The sequence below is a fragment of the Labrus mixtus genome, chromosome 9, assembly GCF_963584025.1.
Source record: "Labrus mixtus chromosome 9, fLabMix1.1, whole genome shotgun sequence".
Lineage (NCBI taxonomy): Eukaryota > Metazoa > Chordata > Actinopteri > Labriformes > Labridae > Labrus > Labrus mixtus.
In genome coordinates, this window is record NC_083620.1 from 14993477 (window position 1) to 15009396 (window position 15920).

Below are 15920 nucleotides of genomic sequence, written 5' to 3' on the forward strand. Positions count from 1 at the left end.
TAAGCTTCTTTTAACCTTTCTCTCCCACAACTTGTTCTAATTTTCATTTGTCACACACTTGGAGCAGACAGCAGGGTAGGGGGGAAGCGGGGGCGGGGGGGCAAACCCCTGTGCCAGCAATGATGTGCCCCGCCAAAGTGTCCTCAAACAAGAGAGCCAATCCCTGTTGGCTCCAGCCGTGCTGTTCTGTGGCTGACCCTGACCTTCCTGTGTAGGAGGACAAGAGAGCAGACATTTTCTCTTTGGGGAGCAGTATTATTATAGCCTGGGAGGTGTGCTGCTCCCCTTTTGAAATCAATGGAGAAAAAAAAAGTGTGTTAGTTCTGCTTCTTGGCAGAGGAGCAGCTACCTCAGCTCTAACCTCAGAAACAGGGCGATATATCTTTCAGAGAGCTGACTTCCTTATTCCAACTTGACCTTTTCCAGGACTCATTCCCAATCCTTAGGTAAAACACATCTGTTCACACAGATAGGGATTAAAGAATGCCATCATAGCTATAACATGTTAGCCATAAAAATCTTGTGCAGGCCACATTTTTTAAGACTATAGATAAGATGTCTACATGCATGCTGTGTCTTGTACTCTCCACCTTTTAGATTCTTTGTTCCAAACTAGGTTTTGATTTATAACTAACAGACTCTCATGCTCTTTGCTTTTCACATTTGTAGGCTGGCCATCACTTGGTCTAAGTGGACATAATCCGACATGTTTATGACGTTTTTATGCTGAGCTGAGTAAAGTCCCATCATAAATATGTAATGTTGTAGACCTCTTGTAGCTTCCGGCTAAATAACACCGATTGGCTTCTTCACAAGCTTTCAAAGGTTTGCACTGGTCTGGAAAAAAATAGTTTTCATCCTTTTCACTTGGATTTAGCATAAGGTGCAGATATTTTAACATTTAAATTGGCAGTTTAGTCCCCTTGGAAAAATCCAAGGCCCTATAAAAAGTCTGTGTAACTGAGGAATGCAATTGCCATGTTTGATCTGGATATAGTCTTTCACTTGTGTGCTTAGCAGCTGTGTGCAGATGTGTTTTTAATGTTACACTGTATACTGGTGCTGTCTTTACCAGGTCTCCTTCAAATAAGAAATCAATCTTAAGGGACTTCCTGGTCAAATAAAGGTCAAATAGACTAGATTCATAAAAGTTTCCTCTTTTTTGTTCTCTAAACATTTTTCTACCTCACATATTTTCTTCAAAGTGTTGCACGAGTTGAAAATTAAAGTGAACCCAGTTTTTAATTACAACAGAATGGAATTGTTCCTCTGACGACTTTTTAAAAATATGAGCTTTTCATTTGAATTGAGAAATTGGAAAAGTCATATTTGCAGTCTGCTAATGAATCTCTTCTAATTTTATTTTGCCCCATAAAATACAGCTACAACCACATTGATTGTATTCCTCTGTAAACACCTGTGAAAAGACAAATTCCCCGTGTACAGCAGGCCAACACAGTGACACACATAATCCTGTGTTTTACAAGTCAGTTAGCAGGCATTATTCAAGAAGTACATTACTTCTGACACTGCCTTGCTTTGGAATGAAAAGTTGTGTATTGATCAATACAGTTTCATATACATGCGTCAGGTTTCCTATACAAATGTGTTTGGCAGAGTGTAAAACATGTGGCAACCCTAACCCTGAAATGTCCCTACACAACAGACTTAAGGAAGCAAACATGTCTTTTCGCTCCGCCGTGTTTGTTTTGCTATATTACTCATCTTCTTCTGGATTTTGTGCTATAGTGGTATAGTAATAGTGGTTGGCAAAAAAATACGAGGATTACTGCCACCTGGATTTGGGGGAGTGGATACTTCCATGAGTGACTGCCTTTTTCGCCACTCAGACGTATTCATCATATGACTGTATGCATTGAACCATGACGTCAGAATCGTGACAGATCAGGACGAATACGTATACCGTTACACCCTTTACTATGACCCTTCAGCAGTGAAGACGAAGCTAAAGAGGTGCCACCAAATAAGAAATAATATTCCCTCAGCAGAAGCAAAGCAAACATAAGACAAGTGGCTTAGAAAAGTTAGTCATTTCACAGCCCAATGCACTCTTTGTTGGCCGTCTTTTTACAGAGGAATTTGAGGAAAGACTTGGTGTGTGTTGTTCTGCCCGCCAGAAAATACAAGGATTTTGGCAAGCTATGCAAATCAGCAGCATACAGTAGATCATTTAGTTTTTTGTGACAAGGACACGCAAGATAGCCTCCTCGGAGTTGTAATTACCACTGTGCCACTGACTTACTCTGAGAAATGAAAATTGAAGGCGACCTGGGGCCAGCTGTAAGGTCAGAAAAACCAAATTATACCACATGTCTTGTTGCTGCATCACTGCTCTTTCCCAGTTTATTTCTTTATTTTATTTTTATTTCTCCCTATTATTGAAGGGTTTTGCACAGTAATGCCATTTGGTGCTCTCTCGCAAACTTTCCCTCTGCCTTGACTGGCTCTCTCCGTTTTTAAGGCATTGAGAGCTCTTAGAAATTGCTGCAATGCTGCGGTAAATTGAATTGAATTGAACAAATATTGGCTTTTGATGCTACAGTGATCTTCTTGCTTTCAGTGTAAGCAATATCTGATTGCACAAAGTCATATAAAGACATCGTTTTGCCCTTTCTTTTTTTGCATGGCGCATCAGTACAATCTCTGTCAAGGCTGCACTGCCAATACACCAAACCACAAAAAGTAGCTTAAACAGAATACACCCTGCCACATGGGCAAACCAATGTTGATACGGAAAGTTGCCCTGACAAACCCTCCATCTCCAATGTGGTACTGATACACCGCTGTGATCAGAGCATACACCATACACCATACACACACACGACACACAGTAACAATGATGCTATCTTTCAAGGATGTGAGCGCAGAAGGGAAACATGCATTTGCTAATGGCTCTTTTGTTACATGACTCGGACGCTCTCCTGTCCTCTCTCCGTTTGCTTCTCTCTCTCTTTCATTTCACACTCTGTCTCCGGTTCTGTTTCTTTCAATCTATTAATCTTGCTCTCCTTTTGTGTCTTTGTCATCCACATTATTTCTCCCTGTCCCTATCTGTATTTTCTTTCTAACACTCTGTCCTCTCCCTGTCAGTACAGCAGATAATGAGGTGATTTTGGCTGCTTGCACAGTGCATCAATGCTTGTCGCGCTGCACTCTATTGTCATACTAACCGCGGCCTTTGGTTTACAGTAAAATTAACTACACACACTGTGACACACACAGGTCTCTGCTGCCCTGCATCTTCTTTATTATGCCAATCATGTTGACAGTCATAGTAAAAAATGAACATGTAGTTACATTTAACACCAACATTTAGCACATCATAAACGTTACATCTCTCTCATTTTTGTTCTTTCCCAGTATGAGCCATCTCTCTTACATTATTCTTCTTTTTCTGCCCTGATCCACAACTTCCCATCACCCTTCTTTGTTCCCTCCAACAGCCTCCATATCACTCCCACCAGTGCTGTGTGATATAATTATTAGCCCAGAGCATCAATAATTCTATTTTTATACTGATTATGAAGCTGCTCCTGTTCTGCGTCTAACCTTTTGTGTTACTGTATGTCCGTCTGTTTGTTTTCCAAAGTCTTAATGGAACACCAATTAGCATTTGAAAGGAAACAATTGTACTCATCAAGCCTTTAACTTGCTTCATTAACCTGCTCTAACATTACAGTTTTAATTCAACAGTAGTTACTTTTCCAATAAAACAGTTGCATAAGAGGCGTCGGTAGCCTAGTGGTTAGTGTTTGCGCCCCATGTACGGAGGCTGCAGTCCTCCAAGTGGGCGGCCCGGGTTCAAAACCGACCTGTGGCTCTCATTCTCCACTTTCTCTCTACCTGAATTCTGACTGTATCCACTGTCCTATTTCTAAGGAAAGGCCAAAAAAAAAAAGCCAAAAAAAAAAAATCCATCAAAAAAAAAAAGTTGTGCAAATTGCCTGTTTAGCTCAGTGGGTAGAACAGCCCGTTATAGAGAGGCAAAAAAAAAATTTGCATTGGGCTTAACCCAAACCCTCTGCCATGTTTTCCCGTCAACTCGGCCCAATACATACTCTCTTCAACTGTCCTATCAATGAAAGCAAGTTTTTGCAATAAACATTAGCAAAAGTGTGTTTCCATGCCAATATTTCTATTTCATTCAAATATTTATTGCCCATCATTGACAGTGTATTATTCATTGGTTTGTGGACAACTTAATTCTAGTAACAAGTTTTTCTTTTTGGCCATTGCCATCTTGGATTATTGAAGCCGATCTGTGAATGTTTGAAGTTTTGGAGTGGAGCCGAATAGGAGTGATGGGTTAGCAAATGTGAGCTATCAGGTAATGCTAATGCTAGCTTTGTTGTTTAGGTGCACTTGTAAATCAAGGATTTTTTTTTCTATATAAAGAGATTTTTTTATTTTGCTCGCAAAAAAGGTTTTATACCAAATGCCAGCTCAACATGTCTTTTAGCATAACCTATAAACCTGTACTGTTTTTTTTTTTTTACTTAGTTGTTACTAAAACTTTTATTTATTTATTTATTTTTTTACTTTTCTACTATTTTTTTATTTTTTATATTGCTATCCTATTTTATATATACTTTAACTTTTTTGTAGAGCTGACTCAGGGAGAAATGCACAAAAATTCCAATGTACCTGTACTGTCCTGTACCTGTGCAAATGGCAATAAACATCTATTGTATTCTAAAGCTGAGCAAGGTCATGATCAGGTCTTCTGTAGTGACTTGTCAAAAAAAAGCAAGCCATGGTAACCTTGTTAAATGTATTTTACATTGAAGGAGACCTGTTATTTACAGAATGAATATAATGCTGAAATGAAGAATTGCAATTTAAACTTGATCCTGTTGAATCATGAGAAAAACGTGTACTGAGAGAATTACATGCAAACAGCCCCCATGTGAACACTCAAACCAGGTACATTGTGGGTATGTAGACCTGTGGCACCCTCTCTTCTTTTATATCCTTAACTTTTTGTCGGCTTTCTGCTGAAGGCCAAGCATGTACAACAATGAGTGCCAACGAGCCTGTTTCTTTGCAATAAAATAGTCAGAAAACACAACCTCAAGCTGCTCATTGAACATTATTCTCTTCTTTTTTTACTCTCCGTACTGTTTCAAAGTCAAACAAGGTGACACTTGTTTCTGTTCTTATTCCCCGAATTTAAATATATAAACAAAAACAAAGACAAACTCATTACTCAGAGAAGTTGCAAACCAATGACAAAGGCTGCAACAGTATATCCACGACAGGACTGTAAGAACAACCAAGGCAGCCATGGGAATAGAAAGATGTTTGATCATCATCTGTTTGATATGCTGGAACATGCACAGCCAAGTCGACCTTGAAAAATGATCAACGCTAGAGATGACTGCAAGATGTAAGCATGCAGATTTCAATAAAGGCACAGGAACGGGAAAAGACAGAAAACACATACAACAGTGATCTGACGTGCCGCTTTTTCTTTCACCTTTATACGTGTGCTCCCTTATGTTTGAACCTGACACGAACAAGGTCTCTGATTCCATGGCCTTGAAGTTCGCAAGCCAACAGGCCATGAGGCTCACTGGCGCACCCTTTCACTCTCTCTCGCTCTCTCCATATATCTCTGCCTCAATGCCACACACTCACACTTTGTCTTATACAGCAAGATCTCTCCAAATACTTGCCGCTGTAGCTAATGGGGTTCTGACATCAAACGCTTCACCAATCTGAAACACTGCTAAATATAGACGCTTTAATTTCATCAGATTTCCCTATATTTTTACTCCCGCTTCCTCTCCTTAATAACTTCTTATTAATGCTTTTTCATTCTGCTTGCCAACTTTTATTTCTCCGTTTTAATGTTTCCCTTTTTTGTTCCATTTGATGCGTTTTTTTTTCTCAACACTTTTTTCTCCATTCCTGCCTTCATTGATCGTCCTTCTGTTCTTATGCTTAAAAAGGGATGTTTTTACGGATGTGTCTCTTTTACTAAAAAAAACAGTCTTTGTGATTCTGTGTTCATAGGGATAAAAGAGTTTTAATAAAAAAAGGGAGGCATGTGTAAAAAGGGATGAAAAGGGTGTGTAAAAGTGGAAGATAGAGGCGGGTGGAAGAATAAGACTAACAAAAAACATGGATTTATAAGTATATCATCAGAATACAATCACAGAAAAAAGCAAAAAAAAAAACAAAGTGAGACAACAGATAAGGAAGAAGAAATAAGAAAGGATAGGAGAAAAGAGGTTGAGGAGACGTGTGTGCCACTTGGTAGTCATCACAGAGAAGCTTTCCCCATTCAAGAACTCGGCGTGCAGCTGTCGCTTCAGGGAGTTGATCACACACACACACACACACACACCCACTCAGTCACAGATCCAAATACACACTATCCCCTTTTCACACTCACATACACCCATGCTTTGGGCTGTGCTTTGAACTGATCCCTGCCACTGGAGAGGCACACACACAGAGAGCTGGCTGATAATAATATTATCCTATGGCCTTCATATGGTAATATGGTTTTATTGCTATGAAGGAATATGAATATTATGGCTTTCAGAGGCAGCTTAGGGAATTACATGGCTGTCATGGCTCTCAGCATCAATGGAATATTTAGATTTTCCATTCATCCAGGGTCCCCGGGTGGGAAATCTATTAAGTTATTTACCTTCGCCATGATACATTTTAGCATGTTGTGTATTCAGACCTATGAGACGGCACAAAAGGGAAACACAGGACACGGCTTCAGACGCCAATGAGTGAAGGTCATGCCCAGTGGGGGACGACAGGGACATATCAGGATAGAAACTGTGGGCAAGTCGTGTCATGATACAGCAAAGTAAATACAGCCAGTAAACACTACATTTAAATTTAAAATCTGAACTTATCATACACAAGAAACTTAGTCAAACTCATGCTCAAACGCCATCTACATTCAGCTGTCTGTTCTGACTTATTCAAGTATTGAGGTCAAACACTTTTGTGTCCTGTTTGGCTCTCTCTCATGTGAAAAGGGCCATCGAAAACATTCTTAAAATTGCAAACATTTGCAGTAAGCCTAGCCATCCACTACTCATCATTATTTTTCACAAACACTTTCTCACCAGGACTTATCATCATTATTCTACACTATGACACTCCAAATTGTTACATCTGCTGTCCGAGCCTCTTCTCCTACATTCACACCAGTGGGCATGAATCATGCTGGTGGTGAGCGATAGTCATATGTCTCTTCAGCCGCCCAGACAAAAAAGTGTAGTGAGTAAGTAAAAACTTTTTTTTTCAGGGCACACTAACTTTTTGGAGTAGTTGCTCTTGAAAAATCTCTTGACCTGACTAAAAGTTGTAGCATTCCTTTAGTCAGGCAACCAATCACATAGGGAATGGGAACTGTGGCCATTGAAACCCCAGACAATGGTGGGTAATCTTGTTTGGCGACTGTCTGTGTATCATGAGATATGCAATATGTCAGACAGAAATCCTAATAACGGAGAAAGAAAGGCACATTTGTGTGAGCAGATCATCTGTAACCATGCTCCATCTAACAGCAGCAGATGATATTCGGCGCATTGTTCTCGCCGACAAGCTGTGTATTGAACCCATATTCTTCTGGCGTTATGGCTGTCAGATAGAGTAGTGACAGCGGCGACATCGACAAACTCATCCAGAGAAAGTATGAGGGGTGGCATCCTCTGGTTCATGCTCATAGTGACAAAACAATCTCAAACAAACTGATGATAACACAAAAGTGGCGATATAAGTTAATGAAACAAAGTTGATTTTACAAATATTGTTTTCATAGAAGCAAAATCATTGTGCAGCATTTTCCTTTTTCTAAATCAAGACACAGAGTTATCTTACCAAGTCAGTGCCTTTGTGTGTTCCCAGTTGACTAAGTGTTAATCTGCCTTATCTTGTAGTTGTCTGTTTGATTTCTGTTCAACCCCCGAACAAAGACAGAACATTTAATTTTGAGTAATATATTGTGTGCGACATGTTTTCAGCCTCTCGGTCCAGTAACCAACTATTCATTGAAGCTCATATTAAATTAGCCTGTTTAATTAGCCATTAGCCTATGCCTATAAAAGTCATATTTTCATGGATGATCTCCTTTCATCAAGATGTTGACCTTGAACCAGCTGTGATAAAGAATCCAGCTGCAGATAGATTCTGCTTCAGGGTAAATTAACAGTCTGAGAAAATCATTCTCAAACGTACTCTGTGCACTTGGTGTAGTAAGGAGATTCTCATTCACTGGATGGGACATTAGAAATTCAGTGTGACACCAATGACAAAAAAAGTCTGTCAGTATGTCACTGTTCTCTTTAATCTTTAGTTTAACCTCTCGCCCATCACTGGATAATAACTGTAGTCTTGTCGAATTGGAGCGGCCTTGCCATACAATAATTTGAATTTTGGATGGTCTGCAGAATTCACCATTTAATTTAGTTAAAACAAATTAAACTATACATTTGTTTAACAATAATATTTTTTTTGTCAGCTGTAACATGGTCAGATTAGGGACTAATGGCCACAAAACATTGTATCACATGGATAATTGTTGGCCAACAAGTTTTCTTATATCTCTCTAAAGTTTTGGAGATGACATTTCAGTTAAACATAAAAGTACCGTGAGTGAAATCGTAAAAATGTGCTTAAAATGAGCTGTACCTATCAAATATGTCATAATAACAATTTTAACAAGTTTGTGGACTGCACACTGTTTATGTATAGGTGAAATAAGTCAACTATAAAGGTTATGTTTGGCTCTGTTCTGGGCTTTTTTCTTGCACCGTCCAATCCGTCATTTTAGCTTCCATTATTTCACAAACAGCAGTGAATAAGTGGAATAATACAATATCACCAATCTTCCACTTACAGTAATACTGCCTTGTACTAAGATGTGGGAGCTTACAACTGTAAAATACCACAATGCTCAGATTGTACCGAAATAAATACCCATAGTTGTGAGTTCTTTTGTTCATACGCACTCACTAAACTACAAGCGGATACCTTTGTGTAAGTTCCCCGTATTTAGATTCACCAGTGAAACGAGATGAGACAGCACAGGGAGGATGCATTTGGAAACTATAATTGAATGTTTACTTGTTTGATTTGTGTGTTGCAGAGAGGGATTAAAATAGCTTAAGCTGTGAGATTGTTTATGTCCCTGACAAGACCAAGATGAAGAGTTGAGATAATATATTTAGATGGGTTTTGAGCTTTGTAAAGAACAAAATGGCAAAAACAATAAGCATAGATGTGTCTCTTTGTTTTTGCACAAAGGAAGATTTTAGCCAACTTTGGATTTATTCACGATGGGAAACACACTTTGATTATCATGTGAACACTATTTTTCCAATGCAGTCCATTTTCATCCTAGATTTTTTTTTCTTCAAATGTATCATACCATCATGTGAGTACGATGATAGAGGGAGAACAAGATTTTTATTCATTTTTCTCTTAAAGTGGACGTGAATAAAATAATTCATGAGTATCTCGTAATGCATTCATGTATTCGGTCCCTTAGTCAACTTTTAAAAAGCTGTCTTTTGGGGGCTATTGCACATTTAGAGAGCAGTTCTGAGTACAGTGCATTTTCAATTACAATCCCAGGTGGTCAACAGATCATTATAAGATCACAGCTTGCAAACAGGCAAATACTGGTATGCAAAGACACACTAAGAGTTGAGAGCTGATTGTAAATGCTAGAGGTGATACATTAGGGCACAGGAATAAAAAATAAGAAGAGGATATTTAATTCAGTATGTGATGTATCTGTATATGGTTCACTATTGATATAGCAAGAATAGCAAGTTCTGCCAAGCTTTTACATTGTTTAATGTTTTGTAGCTAAAAGATTCTCATCCCCTGTTAGAAGCATGAATATGACATAAATGGACTGTTAGCCGAGCTGCATACCCTAAACTAATGTGAATCTGGCGTCTGTCCAGAAGCAAAAGTACAACTTTGTGCAAAGAATTAGGACCCATTTCATGGCATCTCCTAACAGGTGCAAGGGATGACTAGGCAAACTTGCAGAAATGCTCAAATGGCTTTGCCACTGTTCTACAGTTCACTAATACCAACAACTGGTAAATAATATACATGAATAATTGTGGATTTCCATTTGGCATCTCCACACTTAACTAATTCTACTGCCAAGATTATCCATCTACAGAGGAAAATGAATGAACAGACCAAATAAGCAGTAAATGTGTTCAGTTTAAATATTGAGATATCAGACTTTGTTCTATGTCTGTCCTTTTATATTTGGTGCAGGGGTTCTAGTAGGACAGCTTGAAACCTATGATAGATGTCTGAACATTTCCACAGAAAAACAGAGTGTACCTATCTGGGGGTAAAAATGCTGTGTGCATGCTTTTTTCCAATTTAATTTAACAAATGTGCACATGATCCCAAACTAGATGGCAATGAATTATGACAAGTCAATAATTTCTCACACATTCGACTTATTCATTACAGAAGGAACACTTCTTAAGTTATACACTGGAGGAAGGAACACTTCCTAAGTTATACATTGACCTACGCACCTGTGTTAAATGAAAGCACAACACAAAATGGAACTGTACATTCTTCTTTGTCAATATATTGAGACAACTTGAGATGACAAACAATGCTTCAAGGAAAACAAGAAAATTACAAGAAAACACAAGCAAGAACAAACACGTTGAGATGTGCACCAACACAACAGAACTCAGCTTCATTGGCACAACAGCAATATTTCTAGGAAGGCTGACAATTGTTCTTCAACAATTTCTTTGTAAAAGGACTTCCCAAAGGGCATGCTTTACACAATCATCCGCCCACACACATACAACTCACATACACAAAGGAATCACATGACCTATTCCATCTTTTCTAGGCTCTGTGAACTCTAGCATTTCAAGCTCTAAATGTGTGGACTTTAAATATTGAATTCCTCGACATCAATCCCCTTCAGTCATTGAGATAAGTAATCTTAGATAAGCTGGATGCGCTCTGATATCACACAGCATGCTTTATTTGAATCAAATGTGCAATCTTTAAAGATTTCACAGGGGAAAATGAAATAAAAATGGACTGTTTTGTAACATAGTTCAAAGGAGAGATGTTGAGTAATCTTCAAACTTTGCGGAAGATAAGAAGTAAGCCGTATATTTTGTGACATTATAAACTCTTAAAAAAGTTGGCTTAATATCGGACATGCCTTATCTAAAGTTTCATCCATCAATGTTGGACGAGTGTCTATTTCTGCCATTCTCATAGGTTGAAACAAGAATGTAATAATATGTCTTGGAAGTTTCAGCCGATAAGTTTACTCTTCTCTGTGATTGTTAGTGGTTTGTTTTAGGGATTTTCACATTTTGTCGTTTTCCCTTTTGTCATGATGTATTGATGTCTTGAGTGAAGCACTTTGAATAGCCTTGTTGCTGAAATGTGATATATAAAAGAAAACCTGCCTTGCCTCTCAAACTGCTCATGGCAGACGTTTCTCCTAGGTGCTGACAAAAAATAAAACGGTTAAGAAAAGGCAGGGAAGGCTACAAGCAAAGAGAAAAAACATAATAGTGATACAAATTGTTCTGCAATGAAATTGTTTTTTTCAAACCACTTCTCAAATGGTGTGTAAGCCTGAGTTAATATGCTGTAATAGGTTGGCTGGAGAGAGCCTCTGTAGCAGAATCACACCACCTTCTGACTCCAGTGTAGTTCAGCATACAAGAAGACAGAGTCATACCAGAGAATCTATCATCCTTCTGCCTGCAGTTACTGTAACTACCTAGTAAGGCTGTATTTGAAGACGATCAAAAGTCTAAAGGAGCTGGTCCTTAATGGCATGCAGCTCTGATTATGTCTTTAAGAAGTTAGAATAGGTCCTCCTAATATATTGTTTTTAGCATTGACAAAAGTCATATTACAGGATGTTGGGTGTCAATCAAAGTAGCTAACATGCATTTTGCTGCTCAACTAAGTAGAATGACAAACTGGCAAGGTTTGCTTTGTCAATGACTTACCTAAAAGAAAAGCCCTGTACACCCTTGACTTGTATCAAATAGTTCATAGCATTGGGCCATAGCTCATAGCAAAACAATGTATGTGCATACAATATATTTATATCACCTTTCTGTAAACTTGCACAAATATATCCATCAATCCATCCATCCATCCCATGCTCAGTCTTTTAAATCACCTTAAAACCTATTTTACAGAATGGTTTGTTTTTGATTGGTTCTATGTATGTCTATGTATTCTTGTTCTTATTTTTTTATTAGTTCCTGGTAACACCAGGCTAAGCAAGTTAACACAGATGCTCCCCCCAAACAACATTTTCCAGCTCCTCCTGGAGGAGTGTTCCCTGGCCCTATAAAGCTTTGGGTCTACCCCCGGGTCTCCTCCCAGTTCTAGGTGCCGGAAAACCCCCTCAAAGGAGGTTGCCTAGGAGCCATTCTTATAAAATGCCAAACCATCCTTAACAGCTAACTTTGGATGAAAATTAGCAGCTCTGCTTGACGCTTTATGAAAATCTGATATCCGGGGTTTTACAATTGATTCCATTTTCATCGTCAAATTCCATGATTCCGTCTGTGTTTTCCGCATTGCGAAAATCATAGAGCCCTACAATAGTAGGGCATTAAGATTTTATTTTGTTCAGAACACCCAGATCTTAGACTTTGATGTAATTAATAGGGGTAGGGTGGCAGCTCTTTTGATGAAGAACATCCTGTGTTTTTGAAATATTTAAGACTGGTTCAAGCTTTTCAATGTTTTAGTTGCCCCTGAAAACATAGATTTAAGATTAAGATTTACTTTTTTATTGATCCCCGCAAGAGTTTCTACACTCTGTAAGTCATGAACACACACATACAACACACAATATGCAGAAACAGGATCCTATGGACATGCACTAATGGAGAGAAGCCAGAGTGACAGGGTGGCCCACAGTGGGCACTCCTGAGCTGATGGATGGTGTTTTGCTATGAGCTATGGCCCCTGCCTTGCTCAGGGGCACCTCAGCAGTGCTCAGGCACCTCTCCAGCTACCAGACCGACTTCCATATTTGGTCTGCACTGGGACTTGAACCGGTGACCCTCTGGTTCCCAACCCAAGTCCCTACAGACTGAGCTACTGCTGCCCTTTAGCTACAGTGTTAAAGTGGTTGAAAGGCTTTTCAACTAATGCTATGTTAAAGAACCTGAACCAGACCAAAGCTACCAGACTGTAGTATGACTAAAGGTTCAGTAGATCATTGATTAGCTTGACCCTTTGTGCCCAGTGGTCTGAAGGGTCAGGCCACACCATTTTCACACAGGCTCACTGACATATTCTCCACTGTCTATAATATTGTTTTGAGTCTGCCTTGGTTACAAAATCCTCTGATTTGTAAAGTTTACATTTCTGCCCGAACCGGTCAATACTTCTGACATAAAATTGGAAACATAACACTGAATAACTAGAGGCAGTTGGTGCATTACATATGAGGTCAGGCACTGAATCTCAGCCTTCTAAAATCACTTTAATATCTGTATGTTTGTTAGCATCCCCCACGTCTACCAAACAAAGCTAAAAGATCATTATTGCTAAATGCAGTACAGAGATCTTGCTGTTACAGTAAGTGTTGAAATCCTTTTATATGATGTTGCAATACTTTCACTTCAGGCAGCAACAGGCAAGTGTCATAATTTATTTGTTCCTGTTTGATTTACAGCCATCCATCCATCCCCCATCTAACTAGTATTACTAGCGGCATTACTGCACCGCCTTGCCGCCTGCCTGCAACCCTGTCTGGCCTCTGTGCTTTTACAGCTCTTCCAATATGTCTGTAAAAGAGAACAACCCCATTGGACCACAGTTCTGCTCTCATCAGACACAGCTGCAGAGACACACACAGTAACTCATTTACATTCACATGTGGATAAGTGCACTCAACCTCCTATCAGTATGGTAAATTAGGTATGTGGGCACATGGGTACATTTTTATTCACCCACTTGATTTCTATCTCTTACACTCACACGCACACAAACTCAGGTGCAAGCATATGCACTATGTTTTTCTTACGCGCTCCTGTTTACCTAAACCAATTACAATTTATTTAACACACATGGATTATTGAATTCCAAAGGAAAGAGTTTTTTTATTCTGCTGAGGTCCAGTTGTCGAGAGTGAGTGTATTTTGTGTGAGATTCTAGATATGGATCAAAACACAACGTTAAATCCTATATCTATCTTATTTCCCGAAGGAGATCATTAAACGTAATTGGCAATAACAGCTTAAGTATGTTTCGGGTGTAATTTAAAAGAAGAAACAACTGTGCAAGCTCCTTGTCACTGTTCCCAGCAGGGTCCATTTTGTGTATCCTTCAATTAGCAGAGATTAAAACTGTTTGGATTAATAGCAGAGTGAAAGCATTGTGCGAAACACCATGCCTACCTCTATCTGGTGTGCTGTGATTTATTTAAACACAACATGAAGATTCCTTGCAGTGACTGGCAGATGGACTGAAAAGATAGACGGCTCAGGTAAATGGATCCAGAGATCTGATAGAGAGAGAGAGAGACAAGATAAGGGGTTATTACATGATATGTTTAGCCATGTGCCTACATTTGATTTCTATTGACTACATCAAGCCTGCACATCTAGTCCTATGTGTAACCCAATGAATTCCATTCATGTCATCATTAAAACATATATAAAATGCTCTTCTTTCTAGTACATTGCAACGTGGCTGGAGCAATTAGAATACATTAACTACAATGACTTTTGGTAATACCATCCATACTTACAGTGCAGTGAGTGACATTATGTGTACAAAACTTAGAACTACACTCTTGCAGGCAGTTATGTAAGGCTGTACTGAAGTGCAGCAATGCTTTGGCCAAATGTTAACATCAGTATGCTAACTGCTCACAATGAGAACGTTATTATTTTGAAGTTCATGGGAAAGAATGTTTATCTTGTCAACGTCTTGGTTTTGCACCTTTAAGAAGCTATTTTTAGGTTCAATAACAGCAAGCAAGCTAACTATGGCTGTTTTTTTTAACCTGAATTACAAATGCAGTAATACTGATTGATCCTCATGGAAAAATGTATGTGAGGACCTCATTTTACTGCTAACCAACAAACCACTGTGGAGATATTTCCCCGAAAAACTTCAAATGTAATCTCAAAATGGTTATTTACCCTCTTGGGATCATGACTTCATGTGGAAAATCGAATGTGACTAAGCCTGTGGAAATATCCACTCTAGACTGACCTGTGACATCTGTGGGAGTAAAGATTGAAGGATTTGATCACCTCCTGCTCAAAATACAAATTAGGAAGGGATTACATGCAATCCGTGGTAATGCAATTCCAGAACCAATTTGCATTTATTTTACATCAATTTAACTTTAATGTCTGAAAACAATGAAGTGCATGTAGGTAAATCAAATCCATTCTCTATTATCAAGTTGCTAGTCAATGGCAATGGACGGAAAAGGGAATCTTGGCTGGAAGTAGTTTATCGCTAACTGCTAGCTACATAAGAACCCTTGAAAAATTGGCCATCGCTCCCAAAGGCTATTTTATCAGACCATAGACAGTCGGTCTTGTTCTTATGTCTAAACCTTTGTGTCACAACAGTTAAAGACCCCCTTTCTCAAAATACACACAATACAAAAAAAGATGATCTGAAGTATATACCTCTTGCTGTAACTGCCTAATTAAGCTAAAAGCCTACATACACAGCTCTAATTTGGGAAATGTTAAACCTCCCACAATTCTCTTCCACTGTGTTTGAACACAAAATAATACTTTAAAAAGTGCTCCAGTCATATTCGATGTCGGTCATTAACAGTAACAATGTTTTTTACTATAATGAATCATTTCTTAGTCTTCTCAATTCTATTTCTTCTGAAAGCATTTTAA

The 15920-nt window shown here is 38.7% G+C and overlaps 1 protein-coding gene across 3 annotated transcripts in view; it reads right to left on the reverse strand.

Annotated features, from left to right (window-relative positions):
• The window catches only part of zgc:172282 (leucine-rich repeat and fibronectin type III domain-containing protein 1-like protein), a 174798-nt gene that overhangs the window by 84275 nt on the left and 74603 nt on the right, over positions 1–15920 (reverse strand). For all 3 annotated transcript variants that reach the window (XM_061046433.1, XM_061046432.1, XM_061046431.1), the window contains exon 2: positions 14445–14551. The gene's annotated coding sequence lies outside the window, so the exon portion shown is untranslated. The remainder of the gene's footprint in view (positions 1–14444; positions 14552–15920) is intronic.